Genomic DNA, 27,693 nt, shown 5'->3' with positions numbered 1-27,693 from the left:
CCCCTATCTGTTAGGACATCTCGGAAGTTACCAATTGAACATGAATACAGTTCGAAGTAGGGTTTCTGGTTGGCTAGGGTATGCACCTAGCCCAGGCAGAACCCACCCCTTTAGTCAGGGAAGGTAAGTTACACAGCAAATATAACTTGTGCACACCTGTGCACAGCTTGGCACAGAGCAATCAGGCGTATCTTTAGAGGCACCGTGTAAAGCGTTTGCGCAACGCACTCACCCCAGTGACGCAATATATACACAACAAAAGAGACTCCACACAGGATTATATCTAAACATATGCTTATTATATAGTAATTATATATCTCAGACCATAAACATCAGAGATCATAAGTATTGTGCAGCTGTAACACTTTTTGCAATGAAACACAGTGTCCTAATAATGCAACGGGCAACCCAGCATACACCATTCCACCACAACATGCAAATGTAACAGTTGTAGGAGTATGTACCATCACATGAGTGCTAGTACTTTACTGACATAATAATTTAGAAAATATACCTGGCATCCCCTACATCACTAGTATCCCATAACTAAGTTGTAGGCAATGCCCATTGATTGACAGACACAGATTTCCAAAAAACATATCCCTGAGCGAGTCGGCACTTTTAATAGCGGGTTTACGGTAATGTTAGGCTCCAGCGAATGCAGGAGAGCCCTGGCACGCTAATTACTGGCTCTACGGTGGCATCATAAAAAAAGAAAAAGGTTCCTTTGGTCTGTGACGAACCACTGCCCCTCGGGGCTAGTAAAGATCCCAAAACACTATTTAAAAAAAAGAGGACAACAATGATTTTGAGTTTCACATCCCTCTTAAATTTGAGTACTGTAATATGAACTCAGCAGTGGTGCTCACACACTTTAACTCACCTGTAGCCAAGATGTGAAAAAATGGAACCCAGAAACCTTCCAGGCCAGTCAGTCAGAGACAAATAGAGAATAGCGGAGCACTCAATATGCATATATGTCCATTACCATATTAGTTTAAATCTGTTTATATGTACATTAGTACTTTAAAGTGTACTTATCATTTTTATTGTCACATACAACGATAGTTACTAATGAATCCAATTCAAACATTTAGGTTGGTTGTATTTTCTTTTTTACTTAGTCCCTGATATCACACATTAAAATTTAATATGATTACGTATCATATCCTCAGTTCAGACTGAATTGTTAATAGGTGTATTAATTTCAATTATTTAGTAACAGTTCATGGACACATTGCCATTCTTTCCTCAGCAAAAACAATTCCTTGATGACAATTTGTGGATACTTTGGTGTCAATTCCTTATGAATAATATCAACCTTCTCAGCCGACCTGTGTTTCGTCCTTTCTAGGACTTTCTCAGGTCTCACATTTAATTAGCAGCGGGAAGAAAAAATATTTCAATAGTTTGAGGTTGTCCATAGGTTAACGTTGTCCCATAAGAAAGTCACTGAATTTTTTGATTTGTGCAATCCAGAGCATATCCATAGTGGATTCGTAATGACTACAGATTCAGTGATACATAATAAAGGTGAATACCTTTAATATTCACATGGACCTTGATAAATCCTGGTATACTCATGAATATCACCGGCGTGCCGCGTAGTCTGTAACACATCCAGAAAGTAAGCCACCATTGATATGCTCTGGATTACACAAGTCAAAAAATCCAGTGACTCAAGGAGTTCTAGTGCCTGCTGCAGTTGCGGCTCACGGGAGGGAAAAGGGGCAGGGTGGCATGTGTGGGGGGACGAAAAAAAAAAATATATAAAAAAAAGACTTACTTTTCTCACCGTGCAGTTCCAATCCGCTCCTCTGGCTGCCAGAAGTTGCAGGCACAGGCTCCCAGCATGCCCTGAGGCCTATCCAAACGCTGCTTTCATGTTGGTGCAACATCCTGGTGACTGAAAGAAGCTAATTGCATATTAATCCCCTATTCTTAACATCATTGCAGCAGTTCTTCCGCTTAGCTTTCGGTCTGTGGCAGTATCGTATCATGTAGCATGCAAAAACGTTATTCTAGGTTCTACCCTAATAGTTGCTGTTCCTCAATCTGTAGCTACGCTGCGGCTTGCTACTGATCACCTACATGTGTCCACTGACTGATTGTCCATATATGAGTTATTGTTAGTTCCTGCCAGTCCTTTTGCCCTGCAATGAACCAAGCTTCTCTTGTGTCCACTGGACAATATGGTGAACCTCATGATTGCTTCTTGTCACCAAACATTTGAGAAAACCCTACATTGCCCTGTCTAGTGGCCCTAAACCCAACAGTGAACTTTTTTATTATGTGGATGGATTGTGGCTCAGAAAGATGGTAGGAATCATGTTGCACGATATGCTGTATATATATTGTATGAGGTGATAGAGAAAAGATATTTGCTGAAGGTCCACCCTGCTCAAGTAGCTGAGATTGTTGCTATCACATATGCAAGAATGTTGGCGTCATATAAAATTGTCACTCCATTTAGTGATTCTGAAAATGCTTTTGGTGTGGCCCATTATTTTGAGCTATTGTGGGGGCAAATACCATTTCTTTAGTCTTCTGGCAGGATTTTGGTATGCCTCTGTTCCTTTTCCAATGCTATACTGGAGGTGAAGAAGCCACTTAGATATTTATTTCATACCAAGGTTTGGAAACCTGGTAAGGTTTCCTGGAGACGGTGGAATGCAATTTGCTTCTTCTGTTGTTAAGGTAATGTGTAAAGCTCTAAGGATACAGAAGCATTTTTAGTGTGCATATCACCCGAATCCTCTATTAAAGAGGGATGATACAATGGTACGCTCAAGAATAAGAGGGATAAGTTCTGCGCTGAAATTCATCTTAGATGACCCACACACTACCCTGGCACTTTTTGTCTATACCTTCCAGGAGCCATACCTTCCAAGAAGTCTAAGCTAAGCCCGATGAGGTAGTCATGAGGTTTGGGATGAGCCAGGAGCGGCAGAGGAGGGAAGAGCTTAGGTAGGGTTATTTTGAAGATTATAGTAGTAGAATGGGTTTGGGATGAGTCAGAGAGTGGGGATGGAATGTAGATTGATAGAGATAGAGTGATGGGGAAGACACGGTAACGCTTAGCTGAGAGTAATATTGTTTTTTTTATGATTTCCTCTTGTACACTAGGACTAAAGTAATAAATAAATAGATATGTAAATACATAGTAAGAAAGTATGTATGTAAGGCATATGATAATGGATATAATATTTTGAGATTTAATGTTGTATTGTATAAACCAAGACTTTCAAGATTTGCAATATTTGAAGTTATTTTAATTCTGTACTTTTCTAACATTATTTTATTCTTTCCTCAATGTTTCAATAGCGAAATGCTTGCAGATAAATAGTTAAGATAACATTTGCCCATTGTGGTAGATAATGTCAAAGAAAACAGAGATTCATAAACTAATCTAACAATTTATCTAGGAACTATGCAATGACCTATGAACATGGTATGCACAGCATAATATGCGCACGCACACACACACACACATATATATAATATATATATTTGTTTAATATATATATATATATATATATATATATGCATATATATACATATATATATATATATATAAATATATATAATGTCCTCAATGGAGGGGAGATGTGGGCTTGTGGCTTTACATGTAATAGCAGTAGTCGGCAGCTGAGTTCTGAAAGCGCTATAGTTTTTTCATAGTAGACAGATATGATCCATGGTAGAGGCCAATGGCGTAATCCAGCTTAGATAGTACAAGAGAGATAGTAGCCTGGACCTTATGTGGAAATCCGAGGTGGGGAAGATGCATCACAGAGTTTTCAAGGTGATGAAGCTTGATGTTGCTAATTTGTTCACTTGGGTATTCACTGTTAAATTGGAGTCCATGGCAATTCCAAGGTTTTTAACTTCCTTAGATACTTCAGGCGGTGGTCCCAGATTAGCGTAAAGTGGGTCATAATTTTTCCAGTCCCCACATGTGAGTATTTTCGTTTTGGATGCATTCAGTTTGGCTCCAAGTCATCCACTGATCAACGGCCCTGAGGCAACTGAAGATGTGTGAGTTTCCAATGTCTTTGGGGCATTCCGATTTAATAAGTATTTGTGTGTCATACACAAAGCTATAGAATGTGAGTTGAAATTGATTGATCAGTTCCGGTAATGACATTATGTAGATGCTGAAAAGCATAGGTGAGACGATTGAGCCTTGAGGGACCCCTGCTTTTATGAAGTAGGGTTTGGATGAGAAAGGGGGAGAATAGATTACATTAGTTCTGTTTTGAAGGTAGCATGTTATCCAGATAGGATGTTGAGGGCAGTCCCTTCTATGCTGGATTCTTGGAGTCTTTGAGTTAGGGTGCCATGGTAAGCAGTGTCAAAGGCAGCTGAGAGATCCAAGAGAAGTAGTGCAGCAACTACATTGCGGCCGACTATGTTTTTAAGATCATCCAAGATGGTGATGAGTGCAGGTTCAGTGACTCTTCCAGGGCGGAATCCAGTTTGGTAGTCTGAAAGTATGGAGTTATAGTCAATGAATTGTGACATATGGGCGAATGCTGCTCTTTCTATCAGTTTGCCCATTTGTAACTGGTCTATGGTTGTTGGGGTCATATGGGCCCAGGTTTGTTTTCTTTAATAATGGGCGTATGTATGCCTTTTTAAGATCTTCAGGAAAGGTTCTCAAAGTTAAAGAGTTATTAATGATGCTTCTTACTAGTGTGGCAGTAGAGGTAGATTAAAGAATGTTCTTGAAGATGTGTGCTGGACAAGGGTCAGAAGGGCAGCCGGAAGGCCTGCTTGTTTTAACCAAATGGATAAGTTACTTACCTGTAAATCCTAGTTCTCTTCCAGGGGTATCCTCATCAAAGTCATAAACATTGAATATTCCCGCCCTTGTGCGGGGACCCCGGAGCATATATAAAATATATACACATTATACATGTGTAACAAACAGTCATGCAGGCTATCATGTTAAAAACAGGCAAAAATGCTTTATTTCTATGAAGTTTTTTTTTTTTTTTTTTTTTAAATACTACAAGAGAGCATAAATAAGTACCCAAGCTCCTAAAACTAGGCTTGGGGAAGTAAGCAGTAGCAAACTCTAGTGAAAAAATAGAGAAAACTGCATTGAAAAACAATGAATCATTCTTAGCCAATAGGCTGCATGTAGGTTAACACAGGAGAACCATAAAAACTTTGGCACTGTGCCTTTAAGACCCTGAGCACCTCCAGTATCCCACCATGCCTCAGGGGTGAAGGAAAGGTGACAGTTGGTTCACAGTTAGGTCAGTTCTTTTTACGGTGACAATTTGTATAATTGAATCAAAATACTGTCTGTCCTGCACTTCCAGTAGACGTGTGTCCGGGGAGGAGGGTGGGTTGTTTATGACTTTGATGAGGATACCCCTGGAAGAGAACTAGGATTTACAGGTAAGTAACTTATCCTTCTCTTCCAGGGGATCCTCATCAATAGTCATAAACATTGAATAGATTAGCAAGCCCATCCCTAAACCCAGCGGACTGTCCGATAGAAGTGCAGGAATAGACATGTCTTACGCAAATAAATTCCTTAGAGAGGCCTGCCCCACTTGGGCATCCGCTCTTGCATCTGAGTCTAAACAATAATGTCTTGTAAAAGTATGGACAGACTTCCATGTAGCAGCCTTACAAATCTCAGATATAGGAACATTGTTAAGGAGAGCAGCAGTAGCCGCTTTTCCCCTTGTGGAATGCGCTCTAGGCCGCGCTAGCAATTGTCTATTAGCTAGCTGGTAAGTATTAACAATACAAGAGACTATCCATCTTGATATTGTTCGCTTAGATGCTGCTTCTCCTGTCCTTAAATGACCATAGTTCACAAACAAGCGGTTAGAGTGTCTAATCGATTTTGTCTTGTCCAGATAAAATTTCAGCACTCTTTTCAAGTCTAATGAGTGCAATGCTTTCTCAGCCGGAGTTTCCGGATTGGGAAAGAACGTCGGTAAAGTTATGGTCTGATTAATATGGAATTCTGACACCACCTTCGGAAGGAAAGATGGGTGAGTTCGTAGAACTACTCTATTGTCATGAAAAACCGTGTACGGTTCTTTTGCAGACAAGGCCTGGATCTCACTGACCCTCCTCGCTGAAGTAATGGCCACCAGAAAAGCCGTTTTCCGCGTAAGGTGTTGTAAGGAGGCCTTATGGATAGGCTCGAAAGGAGGGCCCATAAGTTTTGCTAGGACTATGTTCAGTTCCCACGGAGGAGAAGGCCTCCGAATTGGCGGAAAAACTTTCTTCAAACCTTCTAAGAAATCCTTGACTACAGGTTTCGTAAAGAAGGATTCCTGAGAAGGTGACTTGCGATAGGCAGTAATAGCAGACAAATGTACCTTAATAGATGATACCTGCAGACCGGATTTCGCTAGGTGAAGCAAATAGGACAGTATGACGTCCTCCTGCGCCCGTATGGGATTATGGCCTTGCTGACAGCACCATATGTAGAATCTCTTCCACTTAAAAGCGTAGGAATGCCGCGTGGAAGGCCGTTTGGACTCTTTCAAGATGTTCATGCACTCCTGCGAGAGTCCTAGGTGCCCATACTGCAGGAATTCAGGAGCCATGCTGTTAAGCTCAGAGAGGGTAGGTTGGGATGCAGAATCCTGCCCTCCATTCTGCTCAGAAGATCCGGTCTGCACGGCAGCCTCCTGTGAGGTTTTTCCGACAGGTTGAGGAGATCCGTGTACCAGAATTGTCGAGGCCATTGCGGCGCTATAAGAATCATTCTGGTCCTGGATCCGTAAAGTTTGCTGATCACTGCCGGAATGAGGGGAATCGGAGGAAAAGCGTAAAGAAATGTCCCTGACCAGTCGATCAACAGGGCATTCCCTCGAGATCCTGGACGGTAGAACCTGGATGCGAAGTCTGGGCATTTCCTGTTTACATCGTCTGCGAAGAGGTCCAGTTGAGGCCGACCCCATTGCGCGAAGATGTATTCTGCGACTTCGTCGTGCAGGACCCAATCGTGAACGTCCTCCAGGTGTCTGCTTAGAAAGTCTGCTTCTACGTTCTGCTGACCTGGCAGGTGAACTGCTGTGATTGACATTCCTCTGGCCAGGAGCCAATGCCATATCGCTTGGGACTCTCGTGAAAGGGGTAGGGATCTCGTTCCCCCTTGTTTGTTCAAGTAATACATCGTGGTTGTATTGTCCGTCTGTATCAATAGAGTTTTCCCCTGAATTAGCGGTGTGAAAGACTTGAGAGCCAGATGGACCGCTCTGAGTTCTAGCAGATTGATGTGGTACTGCTTCTCCTTGTCTGACCACAGACCCTGCGCTTGAAACGGACCCAGATGAGCCCCCCATCCCTGAAGAGACGCATCCGTTACCAGAGTGTCGGATGGAAGTACCTGGTGAAACGGAGCGCCCACTGACAGGTGAGGTCTGTGCATCCACCATCTCAAGGACTGCAGTGCTACCTCCGGTAGCCGCATTGTGTCTTCCCAGCGACCTGTTCTTTGGCTCCAATTGGCCTCCAATGCCTCTTGGAGGGGTCTCATGTGGAGTCTGGCATTTGGGACAATAAAGATGCACGATGCCATGGAGCCCAGTAGTGATGTCACCTGACGTGCCGTAGGTGCGCTGGCTCTCAACAGGTCCTGGCACTTCATGTTTATTGAGGACAGTCGTTCCTCCGAAGGATACACTTTTTGTAGTTCTGTGTTTATGATAGCTCCTAGGTAGTGAAGACTCTGCGTTGGAGTCAAGGTTGACTTCTGGTAATTGACCTGAAGACCTAGAGCTTCGCAAACTCCTAGTACAATGTCCCGATGGCTTCTCGCCTGCTCCGGAGAAGAAGCCTTTAGTAGCCAGTCGTCTAGGTATGGATATATGTATATCCTTTGTCTTCGTAGATGCGCCGCCACCACTGCCATACATTTCGAGAAAACTCTTGGAGCAGATTTCAGGCCAAAGGGTAGAACCCTGAACTGGTAATGCTGTAACGCTACTCGAAAGCGCAGGAATTTTCGATGCTTTGGAGCTATTGGGATGTGGAAATACGCATCCTGCAGGTCGATGGAGCACATCCAGTCTCCCTGATGCAGTTGAGGGAAAATTTGGTGAAGCGCTAGCATTCTGAACTTCTGCTTTCTTATGTATTTGTTCAGCAGTCTTAGATCCAGGATTGGCCTGAAAACGCCCTCTTGACCCTTCTTTGCTACTAGAAAGTAACGGGAGTAGACCCCCTTTCCTCTGTGGGCAGGTGGAACCCTTTCTATGGCATTCTTTCTTAGGAGGGCGAGAGCCTCCTTGCGTAGCAAGGTGAGATGAGCCGGATTGTGTTTGGTTGGTGGCAAGTGTGGTGGAGGCTGCTTGAAAAGGAGAGAATAGCCATGTTCGACAATATTGAGCACCCATTTGTCTCTTGTGATAGAGTGCCACTCGTGAAGATGAGCAATAATACTTCCCCCCACCGGAGTGGTGTACAGTGTCGAGGGAAGCGAGACTTCATTGCTTAGTGGGTGCTTTTGGAGTGGACTGTTGAGGTCTACTTGACCCTCGCTCCCTTGTGTTTCTTCGCTGAAACAGAGGGCGTCCCTGTCGTTGCTGAGACCTTTGCGACCAATGAGGGGTTTGAACCCTCTGTTGGAAAGGGCGTCTATCGTACGGTCTGTACCTCCGCCTGAAATCTTTCCTTCTTTCGAGGCCTACCGCCTTCATGGTATCCACCTCGGTCTTCATGCGGGCCATCTCTTCGTCTGCATGGGCACTGAATAGAGAATTCCCGGCAAATGGGAGATTCAGGATACGTTGTTGTGCCTCCTGTTTCAAGCCAGTGAGCCTCAGCCAGGAAGATTTCCTCGCACAGATACCATGTGCGTACCCATGAGCCGCCAAATCCGCCCCATCCGCTGCTGCGCTGATAACTTGGTTAGATACCAGGCATCCTTCCTGTAGAATCTCTTGGAAATCTTGCCTGTCTTCTCTGGGCAGTTTTTCTGTAAATCTACTGAGGGAATCCCACAGAGAACGATCGTACCTGCCCAGGAGCGCAGATGCACTAGAGACCTTCATTGCTGAAGCCGCTGTCCCGCACATCTTTCTTCCCAGAGAGTCTAAATGCCTGCTCTCTTTATCCGGGGGTACCGTGGATGAAGATGCCACCGAGTGGGTCTTTCGGGCGGCAGCTATGATCACGGAGTCTGGTGGCGGATCCTTCCTAAGGAATAAAGGGTCTTGCTCTGGAGCCTTGTACTTTTTAAGAATCCGAGCCGGGGCAGACTTAAGCGAGGCTGGGGCCAGAAAAGTGTCCATGGTCGGCTGCAACAAACCAGGCACTAGAGGCAGCAACTTTTTCGACGCTGATCTCTGTTGTAGCGTCTCAAAGATGATTGATGAGGAGGTAGACGGTTCTGGAACCTCTATATTGAGTTTCTGCGCTCCTCTTAGCAACACCTCGTTGAAAGTGGTTATGTCATCCACTGGTGAGACTCTAGCAGGTGGTGAATCTGTAAGAGTAGGTGAGTAACGCCCGACAGAAGAACCTGATGAAGACCAAGAGGGTGATCTTCTTGAGCGCGACCTGGATCTCCGTTGAGAGCGAGATCTGCTGCGGGACGCTGTAGCCGAGCGCCTAGGCCTCGCGGTCGGCTGTCGAGGAGCTGAACGAGCCCGTTCTGCCCCGGCTGTCGGCGATGGCGTTCTTGGCGGGGAGGCAGTGGGTGAATACATTCGCGAATATTGCAAATCTGGGGAGGCCGCTGGTCTGTTGAGGCTCTCCAGCCATCTCGGAGATAGGTTGATGGGCGAGACATGCCCAGGAGATGCTCTTGACCGAGAAGAGTCGCTCGGTATGGAGACCACTGGAGACTGAGCCTTGTCTGGCGAGGGGCGATGTTCTGCTCCATGTTGGACAGGTAAAACCTGCGTCGACGTCGATGGCTGTTTCGACGTCGAAGGACGCCCAGTCGGTTGGTCCTGCCTCGACGTTGATTGCCTCGACGTTGAGTGCCTTGACGTCGAACGGCGTTCCTTGGACCTCGACCTGCTCGCCGTCGTGTGCCTCGACGTGGAGCGATGGGAGGTTGACGGCGGATGTTTCTCGTGCCGTCGTGGAGATCTCGACGTCGTGTGTCCTGACGTCGGGGGGCGCACAGCCTTTGGCTGCGACCGGGCATGCCGGCGGTGGCTCGACGTCGATCGGCGGGCTGCCGTCGACGGAGACCTGCCCCTGCTCTGATGTTCCCTCGACGCCGTTCCCTTCGACGTCGGGTGCGTCGCCGTCGACGGCGATCTATGCCGGTGGGACGGTGGGACGGTGGTAGCGACGACGTCGACGGCGAACAAACAGGTATTTTCCTACCTGTCGACGTCGACCGGGCCATTCTCTCCTGAGAATGGCCTTCTGGATGCCTGGGGAGTGAGGAGGACGATGTTCTTTTCCTCTCCTGAAGCCCATGAAGTCGGATCTTCTCTCTGTCTTTCAGAGTCCTCCTAGACATGTTCTTACAGTACTTACAAGTGTCAGGGCAGTGACTCTGAGGCAGGCACACTATGCACAGAGAGTGGGGATCTGACTGGGCCTTCTTCTTCCCACAAGCAGGGCATTTGACAAAAAGAGAAGGCATTTTTCTGTCAGAAAAAACCTTCCTAGCTCAGACAAAGATGTTACTTGTCGAGTGAAAAGTGAAAAAACGCTTTTTTAAAGAATTTTTCTGAGGAAAACTCAGAAAAACTGAGAGCTCAATGCTCCAGGATCCTCTCAGAAGAAGCCGGAAAAAAGAACTGACCTAACTGTGAACCAACTGTCACCTTTCCTTCACCCCTGAGGCATGGTGGGATACTGGAGGTGCTCAGGGTCTTAAAGGCACAGTGCCAACGTTTTTATGGTTCTCCTGTGTTAACCTACATGCAGCCTATTGGCTAAGAATGCTTCATTGTTTTTCAATGCAGTTTTCTCTATTTTTTCACTAGAGTTTGCTACTGCTTACTTCCCCAAGCCTAGTTTTAGGAGCTTGGGTACTTATTTATGCTCTCTTGTAGTATTTAAAAAAAAAAAAAAAAAAAAAAAACTTCATAGAAATAAAGCATTTTTGCCTGTTTTTAACATGATAGCCTGCATGACTGTTTGTTACACATGTATAATGTGTATATATTTTATATATGCTCCGGGGTCCCCGCACAAGGGCGGGAATATTCAATGTTTATGACTATTGATGAGGATCCCCTGGAAGAGAACCATAAATTCACTTTGTGATATTTGTTTGAAGGAGTGCAGAAGTGGGGTTGGCTTACTTTTTGAGAGGAGTTTAGGAAACAGGTTGGCGCTAGTGGTTTTAATTTGTTTTCCTTTGTTTTAAATAGGAGTCCAATATGCCCCCCTTTCTTGTGTAGTGATTTGCCAGTTTGTCTGTGGGTTCTTGAGTAACAGGATGAGTTTCTTTCATGCATTTAGGTTTTTGAAATGTGTTGAAAAATGTATAAAATTCCTTATATGCCAATTTAGCATTGTGAATTCTGTCTGAATAGTATTTTTTTTAGCTTTTTTGATTCATGATTTGTATATTTTATTAAGTTTGTGTAGGTTAAGTTTGTCTTGAATGTTGATTGTTCTCAGCCACGTTTGTTGCAGCCTTCTGATTTGTTGTTTTATATTTTTTTTTTGTTCTGAATTTCTCCACAGTGTTGTTTTATTTTTATCCTGTTTAGCTTTTTTGAGTAGTATTAGGATATCAAATGCTTCCTGTAGCCGCTCAAAGTTTTTGAACAGAATTTATTGTGTCTAAATCTGTGTTGGCTGGTAATTGTGTTTCTAAGTCTTCCAAATTGAGTTTGTTCCATGGTCGATAGATGTGTGTATCTAAGGTGGTCATTGGTGTGTTGAGTTGTGGTGTTTTATGTTGGAAAGTTACCAAATGGTGGTCTGACCTTGTGGCTGGTGTGATGGTTTGAAAAGTAAGTAGTTCACGGTTTGCAAAAATGACATCCAAGATGTGTCCAGCGATGTGTGTGGGATTGTGTACTATCAGATGTAGGTTGAATGTGACCAGGCCAGTGCTGATTGTTTTTGGATGGATCATATTGGGTTTGTCAAACCAAATGTTTAGGTCCCCAAGAATGCATAGGTTGGAGTAGAACATTATAAGGTTTGAAACTGTGTCTAGAAATGTGAATTGTTGAATGTTAGGTGGTGGTCTGTAAAGGAGGAGGAGGAATTTACAGAAGGAAGTTGGTGTAGGGTTGCACCTGGTGAAGAGGGCTTCACAACTTTGTCTGGAAATGTCTGTTTTGCCGAAATGTATTGGTTCTTTGAATATAATAGCTAGTCCACCTCCTCTTTTGTCTGTACCGATTTGTGTGATTGTTTCTGGAGGAATGACTGTTTGCAACACTGGGGCCATGTCATCTCCCAACCATGATTCTGTTATGAATAGTAAAATAGGTTGTGCGTCGGTGAGCAGGTCGTAGAGGTGGTGCTTGATTGTTTTAGAGTGATCGAGTATTTATGAGTAGGCAGTTTAGAACTTGTCTTTTGGTGGTGGTGTCATTTTGTTTTGGGGAATGAGCAATATATTTTGAGCTTGTAGCAGGTGTTAGTAGTTGTGATAATAACTGTTTGAGGGTCAAAATAGTGTGTTTTTCTGTATTGTGTTGCTCATCTAGCAGGCTTAGGAGGCATTTTGTTGGGTCTGTGTCTGTTGGTGGTGGAAGTGGTGGCTGAGAGTGAAATGGTGAGTTGTGTTCTTTCTGTAGAGAAGTCTTGTTGTGTAATAGACAGTGGTATGAAAAGTTGTTAAGAGAGACATGTTTTTTTTGTTTGTGTCTGTTTAGGGTGGAAAGAGTATGGGTTAGGAGTGGTGGAGGACCATCTGGATCATAATCTAAGTTCTAAATTGTGCAATGGATGAGAGGTGGGTGAATGAATGTTGTTGTGTTGGGTTATATGTGCCAGATGTTTGTGAAGAGTGAGACATTTGGAGTAAAGTTTGGTCAGTATTTGATTTTTTTGTGTAGTCTTGAGGGTGGGAGTGGGTGTGATGGAAAGTATTATGAAAGTTTGTGTTATTTTGGTGTGCTGATGTGTGTGGTTCGTTTTGTTTTTGTGAGTAGTAAGAGGAGGTATTGATATAGTGGTTTTCTGTGAAAGATATGTATGTGAGTTACTGCTGGTGATTGGTATTTGGATAGTACAGGGGTGATGATGTGTTTTGGAGAAGAGTGTATGAGGTGAGTAAGAGGGGAAGGACAAGAGTTAATAGTGTATGTGTTAAATGTGATCGCAGGTAGAGGTAATGTGTAGTGGAGCGGAGTTTATGGATTGTGTGCTTGTGTGTAATGGTAAAAAGATGAGGAAGGTGTTGATGGATGATGTGATGGAAGAATGAGTATAAGTTTTGTTATGACAAAATGGGGTATTTTAGGAGCAAGTAGAGGATGGTGCAGGTGTTTTATTAAACAGGGAGTGTGCGTCTGTATAGATTCAAGTTATGTGTAATGTGGCTTTGTGTGTGTGATGTGTGAATGTGTTAGTGATAATGGACAGTGCTGTGTTTGGTGTGTGAATGAAGGTGTGATAATGTTGTAGTTGTGGTGGATATATGTATAGGAGTTTTGTGGTTGTTGTAATGGTATGGCAATCTGTATGAACTTTGTTTGTGGTGCATGAGTTTGATGCGCTTGCTGATACAGTGTTTTAATGTTGGAGTATGGTTACTTGCAAATGGACAAATGGGCAACATTTCTGGCTCAAGACCAGACCTGGCCCGATCAGGCCCAAACATGCAGCTGCCCTTGTTCTCTCCGCCCTTAGCCTCTCCACCCGGGCTGAGACGCCCTGAGTCCTAGGCTTTAATAGCCCTATTGGCCAATGGAACCCTAGCCCTAACCAATCTGATTCCTAACCCTATACTCGAGAGCCAATGGGAGACCTGACCCTATTAAGCAATCAGAATTCTAACCCTGACAGCCTTTCAAAACAGTAACCCTAGATGCTTAGACCAATAGAAATTCTAGCTCTAGTACGAATCAGAACCCTAGCCCAGACAGACAATAAGAACAGTAAGCCTAGAGCCATAGTCCAAGAGGAACCCTAGCCCTAGTACCAATCAGCACCCTAGCACAGATAGCCAATCAGAACAGTAACCCTAGAGCCTTAGTCTAATAGGAACCCAAGCCCTGTGGGCAATCAGAACCCTAGCACAGACAGCCAATCATAACAGTAAACCTAGAGCCTTAGTCCAATAGGAACCCTAGCCCTAGTACCAATCAGAATGCAAACCCTATACTATTAGTCCAGTATGAAACCTTAGCCCTAAAGCCAGTCAGAACACAAACCCTAACCCTCAAGCCAATAGAAATACTAGCCCAGCAACCATTCACAACAACAAATGCAACAACCAAGAGAAACTTATAAAAACGGCCAAGTTGCCTTATGCCCAAGCCACTGTGGAAGTGAGGAGGGAGGTGCTCTTCTATTCAGAATATCCTTGGATACAGACAGGTTTGATTCGCACTTCCAGACTAGCAGATTCAACTTTTCAGGTAAGGGATAAATTGGAAACTACTGAAATATTGCTTTTCGCGCACTTAAATATATGGCTTTTTCAAGGCAAAAACAAGTGGTGCATACGCTTTCCACAAACACAGTTTAAATCACAGGGCAGATTAGGCAGTCTCTTAAACACCCACTGGTTAGACACTGATGTGTATCCAGCCTTTGGTTAAAAAGGGAGTGGAGAGGTTAGAGATTTATGCAGCCTTTTGAAAAACTTGGAGGGAAAATTCAGTCACGGGTAAAAAAACAGCAGTTTAAAAGCATCAGGTTTGCAGAAACACAGTGAGCATAACTGTAAATAGGCACAGGTAGGAGAGAAAAAAACAACTTTTTTAAACAAATAACAAGAAATTCACAGAAAGTCTGTGGTCTTAGCAGCCTTCTAGGACTCTTGCTCACTGGGCTATCTTAGGGTGCAGGGAAAGCTGGGCTCACAAGATGCAGATGGCTATCTTGGGGGTTCCCTCCACAAACTTAAAGGCCCAGTGCTGGTGTGAGAGGAGGGCTCAGGTTGCCTGGGAGCTAGAGAGCCAATCACCAAGCCCAAGCCCCTGTGGAAGGGAGGAGGGAGGTACTCTTCTATTCAGAACACCATTAAAATCTAGCTAGTGCAAAGGTTACATCCAAATACTGTGTTAAAAAAGAGGAATTTCATTTCTGATGATCTTGATCTTATACTTTAAAAGAATTGGTTTTAAAAATGTACGATACACATATAAGAAATAAAAAAATCTCATAAAGTGTGACTTTGATTTGCTTTTTCAATCTGCAACCACACAATCCCTCTGACTTCATAAAGGAGACTACCCCAGAGTGGTGGGAGTAGAGAGGATGGAGTCCTATTCTGAACTTTAATACTGTACTACGCATCAGACAGTAGACAAGCCATGTAGATATGGAAAAGAGGAATTGGTTTCCCATGATTCACACAGATCAACTGCTAATGGCGTTCATCTCGGATACCCAAAGTCCATTTCTCACCGACTGTCAAATCCCCCTGAGTCAGCTCGATTTTTTAAAGGGATGTCTGGAGTGCAACCCTATAGTCTTTTATTTGTAAAGGTTTTGCCATACTCAGCGGCTGCTTCTTTATCTTCTTTTCCTAAGCCAAAGTTATGTAACTACTGTAGGTTGTTCTAACATTATCAATTTGCCCTATAATCTTACCAAACTAACGCAATTGATGGCTAGGATTGCAAGCACGATTCCATTCTGATTCCCATTCTTAATGACCACCCTGACGCAGGACCTCCACCCAATAGAGAAATTGTGCAGGAACCGTTCTACTGTAAGCTGCATTTACTTGATGGAGTGAGGGACTGACAAATTCATTTGTACATTTTCTTAGGTCTCCAGTGGTTGAAAGTGCTTTGGATTTTAATATGTTGATGTGCAGGCTCCAAGAGTTGCAATACTTGGATACCATCATGGTTGCAAAGCAGCACCCACCCAGACCATCTTACATTATATTACATTACATCTCTAAAGATCATTCTTAGATACTTGTATTCAGATAATCCCTCAACCCGAGTATGGCTTGTTGCTCATCCATTGTTGGGTTGCTTTCTACCAAATGTCCTAAACTTTGGTCTTGTCAAAATTATTTATTAATTTATTGCTTTGGCACTGCTTATCAAATTCGGCTATCTTTCTTTTAAGTGCCATTCAGGCATGTTTGTTATTGCAGGTCATCAGCATAGAGAAGGCACAGAATGTGGCGACCACCAATTTTAGGTGAAAATGAATGTGTGTCAAGTAATGTTTTAGGGAGGTCTGCTAAATATAAAGTACATAGGGTTGGGGCTAAACACACCCTTGACAAAAACCATTATCAATTCTTAGCTTCCTTGAGGGACTCCCCCTTTGATCCACAATTAATCTGGTCCAATCATTCTTATGGAGTTCTTTAAAAATCTCTGGAAATCCACCATGGATTTTCATATTTTTTAGTTTTGACCACAGGATTTCTCAGTTAAACTGGTCAAAGGTCGATCGAAATCAACAAAAAATGAGTATAGCAAGCCCCCCTTCTCATAGGCTAAAAGATTGGGCAATAGAGGAATGACCTTCTTTTAAACCACCCTGTTCTATTGGGATCCATTTTTTCACTCCAAACCACATTAAGGTTTTGACACAATATTTTTGTGTATATCTTTGCCCCAACATCAATTAGGCTGATTAATCAATCATTTTTTAGGTCTGTGAGGTCACCCTTTTTTATGTATAACTTAATGCTTGTGCCTTTACCAAATCGCAGGGTAGACACCAGTTGAGGTGAATATCTTAAAAGCCCCTGAGAAGAAATGTGTCCACCGTTCTTAAGTTAGATTTTATTATGATCGCAGGATGATTATCTGAGCCTGCTGCTCTTGCATGCCTAATTTCAGTGATTGTGTTTCGTACTGTTGATTCTGAAAAGAGTGTTAGAATCTCATTTTCTATTGGAAGAGTTACCGGGAGGGCATCATCTCGCCTTCCCTTATATAACATTCTTAGGTGCTGCACCCACCCTTCCTCAGGGTCCAGGCATTACTCTTTTTCATCACAGCCGTGTGTGCCCAATCTTACCAATTTCCAGACTTTTTTGGACAATTCTGCTAAAATAAAAGAAATTATTTGCTCCCAGTTTCCTTATATTATTATACTGTTTATGTATTTCACGGTAGACAAAGGAATTCTTGGTGAGCTTTTTTGTTCATTTTAACTTTCTTATGTTTTTTTTAGCACCTGGCATTTAAAGTCAAACTGGTCCACTGAGCCAGCATGCACCAATGCTGCAGGGAGAGGCTCCATTTTCTGTGTCTGCAGAGCCTCAAGTGCCTCAGGGTGCAGCCCCTCCTTCTCATCATTATCAGGTCCGTCCAAGGTAGCTGGCAAGACTCCTGCAACTGGATCACGCAATTGGTCTGGTCAGTTACTTTTTGCAGCAAGCCTTACTGTTTGGGCAAGTATGTGGTACTTCACTGAAAAGAAATGTGGTAGGCATCCCCAAGTGAACTGCACCCTGCTTCTTACCTAATCAAGGGACTGGCGTATACAGCCACAACACTTATTCACAACTTTTGGAAAGGTACTAACTGTACCTCAATCTTTCCTCCTGTTGGATTTACACACATTTGCCCACCAATGACCAAGGAAGAGCAACCACGGTCTTCAACCCCTTTGAAACAGAAACAATTTGCCTTCATCTGATCTTTCATGGTCACTTCCCTAATGAGTGGGACAGTGTTTTACCCTCATGTCCATGGACACTTATGACATGCCTCAAACTCCAGACAAACTAACTCCCTATAAAATACTACATCGAACTGTTTCAGAAAATGACCATTTCTTTGCCATCTTGTTGTTAATTTATTGAATTGGACATGGAGTTCAGGCCATCCCCAAGGTTCTGAAGGAGGTAGAAACCACCCCTGTTTTAGGACTTATAACAGATCAGCTAGAGGGTCAGAGAATTGTCATATTGCAAAATCAAATAGCTCATTATTTTGCTCTTGTTGACAACGATAAAGTGTGTACAGAGTTGGTGCAAAATGTTCATGAGAACATAGATAATTTTGGAGGTTTTGTGAAGGAGCTGGCTACAATAAACAGTGGATTTGATTTAGATGGAAATAGTATTTGGTCCTGGTTGAAGGGTATTTTTGGAGCATGGGGAACAGAAGATTCTTGAAAGAGAGCTAGCTGGATTTATTCTACTGATTTTCATTTATATTTTGATTCAAATCTGCATTTGGTGCCGTTCAACGTATCATCAATAATAAAGGTTTGGCCCTGTCTTCCCTGGACTGTTCCTGCAGCCTATGAATGATTTGACAGCAATTGTGAATTTAAGATCATAAGCAGCCATGAGGATGAACTGAATGATGACTTATGTCTATTAATTTGATATATGCATTGGACCAGATAGTGCAAAAGGGTGAGATTGAGAAATTGCATGATATTGCTTTGAAATCACCATAATAGCTGACACTATGTTCATTCATTTGCTGCCATTTTATTTGCCCATGGCTTTAGGCTTCTTGCCTTTGATGTGTTTAGCTTCACTGTCATTCTTGGCCCCGCTAAGTAAGGATCCAAAAATAAATAGCTCAGCAGTTGGAAGTTTAAATTTCTTGTATCTTTTTCAGAGTTATTTTTTGTTCTCATGAGAAACATCTGCGTCTCTTGTCTGAGTTTCTGTCTTTGTCACGTTTTCTCACTTGAAACATATATTGAGAATACCTATAACACTCATGCTGAATTTGGGAGGGCTGTTAGGACATTTGACCTGAATAAGTGAACTTACATGGGGACGTGAATAGGTTGATGAACCTTTTGATTCGCAATTAAGGCATCCCTCCATAACTCCAGAACATGCAGATCAATAGTCGATGATTAATCATCAACGCCAATAATCAGTGATAATCAATAGCATTTATAATCAATGGAGTCAGTAATTTTCACTCACCATGACCTTTCAGCAATGAATAACCACATCTTTAGAAAAAGTTAAAATATTTATTTCCCTATATTAACAATGCTAAGGTCACGTAAAATAATACCAAAATCAAGTGATACACATACAGAAACAACACTGGCTGTCCAAACCTGCGAAATAAATGCATTCTAATCAAAGCTTGAACTACTACACATTCTAAGGTTACAGTGCAAATTAATAACAGGAATATTTGCGCAAATTATATCACATACATTTAGATTCAGCAAAGAAAAGAAATCAAACGTTAGTCCCTATTACAGACTTTCATTAGTGAGAATCGTTAACTAACACCGGATTAGCATCAGCATGTTGGGCTTCATGCAAAACAATTTAGTAACACAAATTTGGAAAACATATAACTATGGCTCTATCAAAGCAGTGTGGTTGGTACCTAGAAAGAAAAAAGCAAATAGGCATAACAAACACAGGGGTACAAGAATACCTCTCCTCAATTGGATCGGCAAGCTAAGATAGTCTTCATCAGTTCGGTCCAAAAGACATCAGGATTCAGCATCAAAGTTCAGAAAACGCAAAGTCTTTAAGCAATAAAGTTAAGCACGTCTCTCCTCGAGACGCACAAGAAAGTAATGACCTTTTGGCCATCAAGAAAATGGGTAATGGGCAAAAAGCTGTCTTCCCTTTGTGCAGTCGTGTTAATTTAAATTTCTTAAAACTACCTCCCAAGACCGTATTGGTCAAGGGATCGCATGTTCACACTTTGTCCAAATAAAACAAAAACTCCAAATCTATGAATTCTACCACTACTCACTTAACATATCACTGATTGGCTTCTCCTGCGATGTTCTCATCATCCGGCTCCTCAGGTAACAATATTATTGCAGTTTATACTCCAGTCAGTGTCTTCATTGATCTTCTCCTAAGAAAGTCAGTCTCACACAGTTTACACTCAAAATGTTACATTTAGCAAGAAAAGCATTTTCTAACAGTCGGTTCTCATGAGAGACTTTTAGCCACGAGCACGTTTACACAATACAATGGAAAATCATGGTTTAACTCCCTAGGACAGCCATTTATTAAACGCTAAGAAATACAGTTTGACATGAGGCCGGGCAACTAGGCCAAGACCTCTGCTAAGTCAAGGCCTACACTTAATAAAGCTAATACATGATGCATAACTCTTAATATGACATATTACTACAATAATCTAACACATATTCAACATTTCATATTAATAAACCATTAGTAAGTACACTGCGTGAACATTGGAGGTCATTCCTCATGATCACATTTTTCAAAGGTGTGCATCAATTTTCAACGTTGTTGCTTTTTCAACACAAATCGATTACTCTTAATACAAGAACATTCATTAATAATTTTTAGTAAAACACTGGATGTTCACAGATAAGTGAGGGGAGATACTGCTGCTTGGCATAGCGATATCATTCTTTGGCTGCTTTACAATATCAGTAATATATTCTTCTTTGTTGGGAGACTGAGATGCTATGGAGGGCAAAGGAAATATGGACAAAAAGTAAACACAATTGTGGTTCTTCAAGCCAATACAAAGGTCATTCTCCTCTTCTCAGCATGACAGTACACTTTCTCAGGTGTGGGTAGTCTTCTGAGGACACTGGCCTTGTAGTGAGTCAGAGCCTTGTTCATTCAGAGTCAATACAGCCACTAGCTCAAAAAATATGGAGTCAAAACTGAGCAGGTGTTCTACCACATTGACTAGCTTTTTTCTCATTGCCCTACGGCAATATTGAATCTAGAATGTTGACTACATAACTTTTCTATTTGTATATTGTCAAAATATGAAAATATGATGTTAAGAATAGAAAGTCTATACTATAGCCATATGGCCCACCGCCGAGGGCCATACTGGTTGTTAAAGGCCGCGAAGCCAAGTTTTAGGCCCAAGCATCAGGCAAGGGCCATATTGAGGGAGAGGACCTTTAACAACCAGTGTAGCCCTAGACAGAACAGCATAAAGACATTAGAACATTCCACCAAGTCTAGAAAGTTATAAATTAAAAATGGCAAAACATTAAGACAAACATTGGAATTCTGGAGCTCCCGGCTTATACCAGTCACTTTAAGCCCAGAGCTACTCCGTCGTCTTCAATGGAGCTCTTAACAAACCAATGTTCTAATCAACTATAGATACATACCTTGACAATATAACGGTAGTCGATATTCTGCATTTTTTGGTCAATGTGAACAACTGGAAATTTTGACATACAACCTAATGGGTTCCGACTGAATCGGGAACAAAGTAGGGCACGGAGTTCGCCTGTGCAATGCAGGCTTTGATACAATCAAATGCTGTCTGGCACTGCTATGACTACACCAATGCCTATTCTTTCTTTGAAGAGCTTTTAGGGGGCACTGATAGAAGCAAAGTCTTATATGTACCCAGCACAATAAATGACCATAGCCCGAAATACACAGTGTGAAAACGCCCGCAAGTACAGGTGACGGTGTTATGGCTTCTACTTTGCCTGGATCATGTCGTATGCTCTAACGCGAGAAAACTTGTCCATTAATTACATTTCAGAGCAGGGTGACGAAAGTCACATTTCATCTTGTTGATTATAAAATGAACACCCGGTAAAACCTGTACACTTTCACCAGTCATTTTGTTTATTCTTCATATTTCACACTAATAAAATGTTATTTCTGTAGTTGGAAAGACTGAGAATGCTGAGAATGCATTCGACCTTACGAACTTCATCCTAAAAGAAGTCTGATGTACATAACAAAGGAAACAATAGGTTGCTCGGTGCGGATAACAAACTCATAAAATAATAAAACAGGGGTTACTGATGTCATTATTATACTGTATCTGTATTTGCATGATACTTTTATTAATCATTTCGCACTCGAATAAAGTTTGAATGAATGAATGAAAACAGAGTTAGTACTTACTAAGATGGAATCAGCAAGGTTTTCACGGCTTTCCGGATCTACAGAAACTTGCCAAAAAGAGGACCAGGGTGTGGATCAAACATAGATTTATGGACCAGACATAAGGACTTAAATTTAACTGTTTGGGGAACAGGGAGCCAGTGCAGCTAACTCAAAGCTGCCGAGGCAATTGTTTTCAAATGCAAGGACATTTTAGCCACAGAGTCGTGAACCTGCTGCAGTTTTTTTCAAGGTTTTGGTGGTAGGAGCAAGAGATATGGCATTACCACAGACAAGCCTGGCAGAGATACACAAATGTGATTCTGAACAAAGCCATTTGGATAGCAAACATTAATAACAGGTGATGACTTCTTAAGTTGTAGCGCATGCACTCCTTGAGATCTCATTTGGGCAAGAATTATGCTCCATTCAGCTTTTGTGCCACATCCTGAATACAGAGAACAATGTGTTATTCTGTTTGAATAGTGCGCTTTGGTTGTGCATGCTGGGGAGCTAATAGTTCCATGCATTGCTGTGGAGAGTGTGCTCTTTTGTCTCGAGTTCCCTGCAGCAAGCTGAAGGCTTTTGATCCCTACCTCTTTCAGCAGTCAGGCATGTACGCTGAATTCACTCCGTGCAGCGCTGACTGCATCCCAGTACAGGAATTTGTGATCTTAAGGGGTACACCATTTGAGTTCTCCTTTGGTTGAATATGACTAAATTCAGCTCATCATGTTCTAAAGGTTTGGCAGTGATGGCACCAATACCATTTCCAGTGACAAAGCAGCTCTTTTTCTCTGCCACTGCCAGTGAGAGTTGTCTACTGAACTCTACTGCTTTTTAAATTGGGTCTAGCAGTCCAAAGGCAACCAGGTCCCTGTGGGACATAGATACTGTGTGTTAGTACCAGTAAGCCTTAAAGGAGGAAATACATAGAGAGGGTGTGTGTTCCATGTGGACATAGCCACACTGTGCTCCAATTTGTAGAGTCACTGAAGCCAAGGGGGACAAACGATGGAGGGCCAGACATCAGATGATATTCCAGCACATTGGAGTTTTTTTTTATTGGATGAAACTTAAAGGAGTGTTAAGGAAAGGAGACAGTGAGCCCCCATGAGGCTAAGGAGTTTCCTATTGCCCTTTCCTGGCCCTTTCCTGGCATGGGTACCCCCGAGGATTAAAAGGTATCTAAGTGGGACAACTTGCCATTGTTTTGAGACCATGAATTGGGTTGTTCCCTCCTTCCTTCCTGCTCAAACATTTGACAAAGACTTTGGGACTGATTACGAGGACGGCAGTGCATAGGACTTCCGTACCTGCTGTAGCGGTCCAACGACCCCATCACTGGTGGTCCAACTGCCAGATTCCGATCCTGGCAGTTAGACCGTCAGGAGACTACCACCATGGCCAGGATCAGAGATCCTGATGGGTTGGTGGCAGTGAAAGTCATTGCCAGCCATGGCGGTGCAGAGTTCAGACAGCCAAACTCATAATTAGGCCCTTTGTCTAGACCAGTATGAAAGGAATAAGCCAAAGGGAGCTGCCAGTGAGGAGGACAAGTATATATTTTAGTAGTAAATGAGACAGGGATAGAGGTGAGTGGCTGAAAAATGAGGAATGCTCATGAATAAATGGAGGGGATTAGGGACGGTTGAGGAGGGATTAAGGAAGAGTTGGAGAGAGGTTTAGGGATGCACATAACACCCACACACCCACCCATAAAAGAGTCAGCCCATTGCTAGTCACAAACTGCACTTTTAAAGTTTCTACAGCCAAAACAGGATCTATAATTGGAGTAAATCAGTCCACTTCAGGACTGAAGTACGTCCAGAACAACACATTGCCATCAAATGGTACTATATTAGCTCTCATAGCAAAAAATAAAGTAAGGGAATTAAACCCCCATAGCAAATGGCGTTAAAAAAATTCAATTGTTTAAAATAGATAAAAATATTAATAAATATACTTGCATGCAAAAAATAAAAACAAAACATTTATTATTTAATTATAAACTATACTAACAACCTTTCTTGATTTTATAATTCATGAAATATAATTTAATTTCTTATAATAAATGGCGTCCATCACTTAAAATAATTATCAGTCCACAATAAACATTTAAATTTTTTGCTGTAAATGTGAATGTATTTTTTCATTTAAACTACAAACAATTTTGATTTCATGTAGTGCACTTAGATTAATTAAATGTCTAATTCAAAATTAAGTTGATAGTGCTGTAGCATTTTTTCTTTTGTTCTACCTTTAAAATACACATATATAATGAATTTACAATAATATTTAACGGATAAATATTTTTAGTATTTTTTTGAAAGTTAAATGAACCTCTTTACTTTTGCTTATACTTTACAACACAAAGGTAATACAGAGGCTCCACAGTCAGATGGGGAACTCAGGATGGTATGAGGAAAACTAAATCTTTTTTATATTTTTAAGTTAAATATTATAGTGATTTATTTTTATATATTCAGTCATCAAAACTGCTGCAGTAAGAGATTCACAGCTCAGACTGCCAAAAAACAGCCAATTACCCGAAACCGCCAGGACACTGGCGGATGGAAAAAGGCAGTTAGACCACCATCACCGCCAGCCCGACAAAAAGCAACCGATCTAATTACGATCCACAAATCATGAGAGCGGTTCTTCCATGGCGGAAAACCATTGGTGGCCCAAACTGCAGCGGTCTGAACTCACATCAATCAGAACACTTCACCACATTGGATAGTTCGAATACCACACACCTGACACGGATTCACACACAGGACACACCTACACACTTCACTATAAACCACACCCCTACACAACCCAAAATCCTTTGCTGCCAGAATGCCACTCACAGCCAGAGAGTAGCCAAACAAATTACTAGCTAAACAAACAATAGGCACCCCTACACATTACACTCAGCACACATCCCACATTTGCACAACAAACACAACACACAATTTACAAGACCACACAATACACAACTATCACCCGCTCACATCACAGCACCCACACCTCATTGCAAACATTTTTCATCCTGTGATTCTCTACCTCACCGTCTTTACCATCACTACCATGTCCCCACAAAAACATCTACGTTTCACTGATAACGAGGTGAGGGTCATGGTGGGTGAAATTGTCAGGGTAGAGCCATATCTATTCGGAGCACAGGTCCAGCAAACATCAATAGCCAGGAAGATGGGGTTGTGGCAAAGGATAGTCGACAGCGTGAATTTAGTAGGCAGTTCTCATGTACAAGGCAAGGGAGGACATCAAGAAGAGGTGGAACAACCTCAGGGGAAAGGTTCAGACCACGGCATGCAGACACCAGTTGCCAGTTCTCAAGATTGGTGGTGGGCCTCCACCTCCTCCTCCACAGTTCACATCATGGAAGGGGAAGGTCTTGGATATCCTGCACCCTGAGGGCCTGACAGGAATTTCCAGGGGAGTAGGGTAAGTAACAACAACACTCATGTTACCAAACAGTTTTGTCTTGCATGCTCATTCATCACCTTTCCCCACCCCAAAGACCCAACCAGCCACCACCCCCTGCCCCAATCTCCAAATACCCCTCAGTGCCCTGCCGCATGTCAAGTTAACTCACCTTGGGCCACAGTGTTTCGGAAGGGAATGTGACGTCCTGTGAACTGAGAGTACCCCAACTCCAAGAGGGCACTATTCTAACATTTAGAAAACCAGAATCGTGCACTAAATTTGAAATGTCTTGCATGTGAAGCTAGCAATCAAAGTAAACCAACCTGAATGGTCCACCATTTAACAGCTCATGGCAACGACATCTATGCAATGGCCCACTACCAGTATCATTACAAACAAATCACAGCTGCAGCCTTGTTCCATACCAAACTGGACTCAGAGAAAACATCCCTTATAATGTCATATACTCACCTGGGGGGAGCACCTAAACGGCAAACTGGACGGACTTACAGTACATCCAGACAGAGGCCTAGGGCAAACTGTAACACCAATTGTGTGTGCCACCTCTGACACCATTGTGCATTGTTCAGCTTCTAGTTGGCTCAATATACCATATACCTTACTAGGAGAGAAATGTACAATGTCATGTATACACCCAGACAAGATATGAGGGTATTTGCAGCCATTTAAACACCAGCTTACTCCAAGAGGATGAAGCATGCTGTATGCAACTGCAGATATCTGTCCCTCACATTGCACTAACCCAGATTAAGTAGCAGCTGTTATTGTCATGTAAGTGTATTATGTAAAGGCAATGTGTGCATCTCAAATACCATGTTTATTAGTGTAATTAAAACATCACTTGTTGCATCAGTCACACCAACTGTGTGTTCCACTTCACCTACAGATAACCTTGCAATCCCCAACATGGAGAGGATAGTCACACCAACTGTGTGTTCCACTTCACCTACAGGTAACCTTCAATCCCCAACATGGAGAGGATATCAGAGATAGACACTGTCCCTCTGGATGAAGACCCCAGTGAAGAAAAATGCCCCAAATGTCTGGACACTGAGGACAAAGGTCAGTCAACAATTGTCAGCCTCACCCAGCCCACGACACCTCCCATCGCTGTAGCAACTATATCACAGGCAACTATTCACACCCAAACCTGTGTCCCAAAAACACACACTTCCATTGTGTGCCCCCCAGTTCAGGTACCTGAGTCGCCTCATGTCACCCCTGTCGATGATGCTCCTGCCACCAGTTGTAGTGGGTACACTTTGCCTGTGGCACAGATACGTGGGGGTAGGGTGCATGGGAGGGATATATGGGCCAGAGGATGGGGGTTCTGATGGACACAACGGACCAGGAGACCATCTCTCAAGTCTTGGAAGCATACCAAAATTCCCAAGGCATGATGCTTTAGGTACTGACCATGATGGGGGTGATCAGACAGCTGCAGAGGGACAGCCACCAGAAAGCCATGCAACAGTGGAAGGCACAAAATGCCATCCTGGCTTTCACTGCTGGGGTGCTGAGGGACATCAGCACTACCCTGAGTAGCTTTGGCACCCAACATCAGGCCTCTTCCACTAGCCTTGAGGCATCAGAACCCTCAACATCTGTGGCTGCTAGTGGAATTGAGGTTCTGCCAGGGGAAGGGAATGCCTCAGACACCCCACCCTTTGTAGCAGAAGAAACCCCCCCACCCCCACAAACGTGGACATCCACCCAGACATCCAGGAGGATCAGATGCCAAAACTAAACCCACTACCAGGAAGTGAACCTCTCCTATTTGTTTCCTCTTGTGTGTCACCTTGTTGACTGTTCTGATACCTATCTCCTTTTTCCTATGGTGCAAGGACACTGAACGTGTGTTTCCAAATGGTGTAGCAGCCACCATTATGATTTCATCCACCATGACTGAACCCTTCACTGTTAACTTTAATTCATTTCTGTTTCAATTCACTCCTTTTGTTGTTCACTCCCCAATAAATACCACTTAATACCACTTAATCAGTGTGATGTATCAACCATTTACAACTATAATAATTTATGACAACTATTGTAGCAAAACGTTCCTCTCCAATGTTCTACCTCTGGTATGGTCATCACACATGTACCGAAAAACAGGATACATATTGCATTGGGATTGTAACATACACCTGACACTAGTCACCTGTATTGTACATCTCAACATATTTATTTGTTGAATGGCAATCAGCACATTGTGAAGTCATCCTGTGGACTTCAGTGTTTCTGCTTTGGTGTCATCCACTACTAACGCACAGAATACAGATGTTTGGAACATGTCAGTCTATCACCATCCCAAGAGTCAGCAGATTGGTTCAATGTATCATCAGCGAAAGCCTTATCACATACCCATATCTTATCCT

Source organism: Pleurodeles waltl, chromosome 10, assembly GCF_031143425.1.
Source record: "Pleurodeles waltl isolate 20211129_DDA chromosome 10, aPleWal1.hap1.20221129, whole genome shotgun sequence".
Classification (NCBI taxonomy): domain Eukaryota; kingdom Metazoa; phylum Chordata; class Amphibia; order Caudata; family Salamandridae; genus Pleurodeles; species Pleurodeles waltl.
Note: the sequence above shows the minus strand (reverse complement) of the source record.